This window comes from Strongylocentrotus purpuratus, unplaced genomic scaffold, assembly GCF_000002235.5.
Source record: "Strongylocentrotus purpuratus isolate Spur 01 unplaced genomic scaffold, Spur_5.0 spur5_scaffold_7, whole genome shotgun sequence".
Classification (NCBI taxonomy): domain Eukaryota; kingdom Metazoa; phylum Echinodermata; class Echinoidea; order Camarodonta; family Strongylocentrotidae; genus Strongylocentrotus; species Strongylocentrotus purpuratus.
The window spans coordinates 30,542,811-30,548,810 of NW_022145613.1; positions in this window are offsets into that span (position 1 = coordinate 30,542,811).

Below are 6,000 nucleotides of genomic sequence, written 5' to 3' on the forward strand. Positions count from 1 at the left end.
CACTGGTATGGAATATCGATCAGTTGTTTACCTGCTTCCATTTCAATGGCACGCATTATCTGGAATCATTTCATGCTACTTTACAATTATTAATGAAAGTTCATAGTGAGAGGCGTTTGGATTATTTAGAATTAGCCCCGCATTTTGCTTATTCATCCAGATTTGAAGGTATATCATACTTTGTTTGCAAGGACATGATCAATATTTCAGTACATGACTGACTTATAGTTTCATTAATTTCCCTCGTACACTCCAGTAATAATTCATAAAAAATATTTCATCCTTGATACCATGATCAAAAGCCTTAACTTCCATTATGAGCAAGAAATCTAGGCCTATTCCACAATCAGGCCATTTAGCCATATAGGCTTATGAATCAAAGACGACACAATGCTATTAATGGAAAATAAAGCCTTGTACGGTAGCAAAAAATTACTCATAATTGCAAAGGTCAAATAACAGTACACAGTATATCATGAGTGATTTTTTTCATTATCCTGCTGTCAGAAATTACAATACCTTATTTTGCTTTCAATAAGAGACAGTCAGTGTGAAATACGCGAAGGTTTTACTCTGTCTCTGATAGGTCTACGTGCAGCAAAGTGTTTTCATCAGAATACTAAATTTATGTAAACCCCCCAGATAAGCTTGTAAATAAACCCATAATAACATGCGCAAGACCAAATACAAAGTGACTATCACTGCGCATGCTCATTTCCATGACAATAATACTTTATTTTCCCACAAAGCCGTTAAAATTGATTAAGCTATTCCGCTATTTCACGACTGAAGGCGAGAAAGTGACAAAACGCGCATGCGTTGATTCCTGTGTCGATTGTATAATTCCAAAATTGTGAACGAAAGCAATGAAATCACAACTTGTGGCTCTGGAATTGTGTTGTTGAATCCGTCGAATTCCCTAGCAAAATGATAGACTTTAAATCGAGAACGAGGGGTGGCTTATTCGGTCTAATGTTGCATTGTTGTTACTTCCTGCTAGATGTTTGTCATTTATCGAGTTTGTGCTCAAGAGATGCAGTCGAGATTAGATAGTGCTGGCGGAGTTTCAGATTCCATCGCATCTAATATCTGAGAGGATTTCTCGATATTCTAGTTCACCTTAACTTTCGAAAGGGTAAGTACTTAAGTGTAATACTGATGTTGTAAAATAATCATGATATCCCTGCACATGTATTTGATTTTTGTGATGTGTATTAAAAGTCTGTGCCTAAGGAATGAATTATACATCCTTTAAAAAAAAAAAAGATGATTTATTTGTATAATTGTATAATTATTTGTCGTATCTTTCGTTTAATATTATGTTATTGAATTTGTATATAGTGCATATTCATTTGATAATGTTTTATTATGTGGAAATAAAGAAGCTTGAAACTCAAAACAATATCTGACAAGAAAGAAGATGAGACTGGAAGAAGAAGAAAAGGGGTGGGGGTGGGGAAATGAAATCTCACTTAAAACATTTAAATGAGGAACCTTTCGTTTGCCTGTGAAGGTATTCCAGTTATGCCAGTGCCTAAGATTTTTTTTTTAAAAGATGTTTTTTATTAAATTTTTTATCAAAACAAATACATATTTTTAAAAATCATTCTTATTCGAACTAAATTGTACATATAATTCATAACAAAACTGAATACACTGTACATTGTTTTTTTGGCTAAAAGAGAAATTGCAATAATAAAAAGAGAACAAAAGTACATTTTCATAAACTGTCTAAAATCATCAAAGAATAGTATAATTGACGCTCTTCAGCTTGTTTTCTTTCCTCTCCCTCATTTTCTAGCATTCTTTGTTTAATTTCTTGAGAAGTTTGGTTTATTTTTAGTTCTGCTATAAACAATAAAAGCATAATGCGATTAATTAATGGCCCCTTTAAAACTTTTATACCAATGTAAATTTCGTCTGAATTTATATTTTTGATATCCAAAAAAATGAATTATTACCACATTCTCTCCAGAAAACTCTTTTTTTAAAATAAATAATAAATACTTATAGGTTTCTTCATTTTTATCCCAAAAGGAGCATAAATTATTACTAATTGAAAATTTAAATGAAAACAAATGTTTCCTAGTATATATAAGTTCATATAACATTTTAAATTAAAATTCCCTCTACTATTTAAAGTACATTTCCTAGGTCTTAAAGATATTGTACGTATGTCTTTTTCTGAGTAATTATAGATCCTCTGTAAATGTTTAACTGGACATGACTTTTATATTTTCATATTCAACAATGCCGCATATATTTGTTTCGATATAACGTCAATCAATGTATTAACTCTTCCATTAAATACAAATTCTAAATTTAGATAAAATTCCTACACGAATCATTTTCGTTCAAAAGACCTTTCCATGACAATGGAATATTTTTGAATAACTGGTAGAATTAAATTATTTCTACTTCATTTAACGCCATCCCAGAAAATCTGTAGTTGATTAAATTTCATTCCGAATCTTGAACATGAATATAAGCATTATAAGAAGAATGATGTGTCATATTAATAATAATAATAATAATTCAGACATTTTTTACGCGCAACATATCCACCCAGAGGGTGCTCAAGGCGCTTACAATGAGCTACATAATATACTTAGATATAATCTTGTTTACATTTAACCTCGTTTTACCCGAAGCTATTTTACATATCAGCTTTAAAACAATTATTTTGGGTACACATTGCATGTCAAATAATTGTATTTCTGCTGTAATAAGGCAGTCATGTGTGCGTGTGGGCGCTTGTGTGTGTTTTTCTGAAAAGTGGCTGAATGATGAATATACTGTATCTCTAGTCATTTCCATGAAATACCGATTACATAAAAACATTAGATATATATGAGGATTGTATTAATTTGATATCACTGCAGTAACTTGATGAGAATCCCGTTGTGTGGTATATAGGAATACAATTTAAACGTTATTTTCTCCAGCCGTATAAAGATGACCCAAAAGACAGCTCTTTGCAATGATTATTTTTGTCAAACGTTTCATTGCTTTTAGCGTTTTTCATGATTGGTATTGCAAAATCGAAGAAAAAGCGTGAATAAAGATATATTACAGCTCAACTCTGATATCAAATAAATGGAAAGCTTCATGCGTTTCTATCCACTGTTGTTCTTCAAACCTTTGGATGTTATGTTCAGCATTCCACAATACTTCGTAAATAAATGTACTGATGAAAAAAGAAGAGAAAAATGACCGCACAACGATTATAGCAGAAGACACGTGTAATTCATCCGTTTACGATGTTGAATGACATCGACTTAACATGTAGGCAGTCAGTATACGAATCATGTATGAAGGAAGTCGTCAGTAAATGATACATTATGTTAGATTCAATTTGATCGTATTGTCTTTCAAAATAAATGATTATAGTTTTGGTTTCACAAATCCCATGCATTTAACTCTAACATCGTAACACTTGATCAAATGTTTGTTTCAAAGTGGTATATTCCGAAATGAATATAAAACAAGGATATATAGGGGTAGGCAGACTATATTTGGACAGTCCAGTATGGCGTTGACACGCGTTGAAAGTATTATTATATTTAAAGTGTAGGCCTTCACACAGGGGTGTATACGGTATGTATGGTATGTACGCCACTGCAACGCAAAGCAAAGATATTTTCGATGTCATAGTTGTTGCTATGATAAACATGATGAATTAGGCTCACGATTTGACGTATTAATCTTGACACGCTGCAGAAAAATAGAAATTGTACTCTAGCCCGGCAGACCAGTGCACTTTGATCAAACGTACGAGGTACCAATATCTGAGTATCAGAACTTTCGGAAAAGAAACTAGTTTATCACAATATGGGCGTCTGTCAGGGCCCCTCTGCTTCTGCTGCATGTTGCCCCTGGGGTCGGTTAAAATGGGCCCCAAAATTCACTTGATCAAACGAACGAGGGACCACTTGAAACCAATGTTGCTTTTTTGTGGGTAAACTTACCATTTCTGGTCTTCTTTATTTCCTCATAAAAATATATACATCTTCACATTTTCTGCATGTGCCTCCATTTCTGGAGGGATATACATGATGTTCTACATGAGATATTTTCTTCTATCTGTAAACGATAATTCAAGAGGTAAAACAAAATGTGAAGAATTCTCTGTTTTTGGTTTTTTCTTTTTAAATTCTTTTCCAACAAAACTTTTGTAAATAGTGAAAAGTGCATAATTCAAAATAATATCGACATCTTTTTCTTTCTTTGAATGAAATTCAATACCAAACAATAAATAACATGGTTTAGAATTAAAATTGGCCATCAAACATTTATTAATATTCTTTTCCACTTCTTTCCAAAAAAACACTTAATGACTTTGTTACAAGAAAAGAACATATGCATGAAATTAACTGGTTGATTATAATAATTACATTGCTCAGTGGCATTTACTTTCTATTTAAACAAATTATTAGTCGGAATTGCCAAAATATACCTTATAACTTAAATTAACAAACATCTGGCCATGCAGGTATGCATTAAATTGTTTTGGTATTACGCAAATATTGCTCTGCTCTAGATTCATCGATTTTTGTTTTAATCAACTCATAACATATTTGTTTAACTATTAACTGTCTAACTGAAATCATATCATCAACCAGTTTTATATCATTATATTCAAAAGCTGTGGATCTAAATTCCATATATTCTCTATGTTCTACATTCGCATTTGCAAGTACTAACATATTTCCAAGTGATTAAATCGCTCTCCGAATACGTGCATATTGACTATACCACCTTCCACCCTTAACAAATATTTTCGCCCGTAACTCATCAACTGGTCGAAAAAGTTTACCATAAATTAAATCTCCCACCAACAAAATGTCCGAATTTATCCAATTCCTATAAAAAAGCGTTTTCCCTTTATGCATTACATTTTTATGCAGCCAAAGCATTTCTCTACTATAGCTATCAAAAATACATGATCGAACCTTTTTTGAGTAGCAGTAGTTTGTAAACAAGAAAAAAGGTCATAATTAAATTATAGTAGAAATGGGGCATCTTATTTTTTAGAAAACTTACGTGTTTTAATATTATATTTACAATAATTAGAACCTTTATACCACCAAGTTTTTCAAACCAATAGTCAAACATACATTTGCAACCTGCATTTAAACTCATCGCTAAAATATTTACAAAACCAATGTATATGGAACGATGCAACCTTTGTTTGAACATCTAACATATCTATTAAAACCACCTTCTTGTATACTATTTAACCCTAACATTTTCGGCATTTCGGCAACCGAAACTCTGATCGACTCCAAATTTAGCATGGTAATGTTCTTGAGATCTACAATATTTCATAGGTAAAATATTTTGTTCAATTAGAATATGCTAATTAGAGCTAATTAATTATGCAAACATTATATATTTTGTATTTTTCTTTATGATATATTTCATGGTGATTCTTATGAAACAAAACTGTGTTCATGGTACTAAATATATGCTGAGATTATATTTACACAATCTAATATCCAACTTGTCAATAATCATGATGTCATATTATATTATGAACAAGTGTTCAAGATTTGGTGATGATTTCAAGTGAAGTTATGAAGGACATTTTCACTGCCTTATTTTGGAGCGCTGGTTTATGTATCTTAATCATGACTCATGAGCATTGATTTAGTTTACCGTTTTCTATGTTTTTTTCTAAGTCTTATTCACCATGTCAAATGGGAATACTAACAGTACATGTAAAAAAAAAAAAAATTAAAATATATTAACAGTACATGTGAAAAGATGGGTATAAAAATGCACCATAAAAGGTGCGTCTTAAAACTCTGTATTTTATATATGGAAGAATTATTTAAAAAATCATTGACGCACGATCATTGACCTGGTGTGCGCAAATGTAGTATCAAAAGATGTGCAAGACCCTAGGGAAAAAATTCAAAAGGTTGCACCGTAAAATAATTAAGCATTACGAAGTAATTGCAAAAATAGAGGGGGGGGGGGCTAAATCAACCCCCAGTC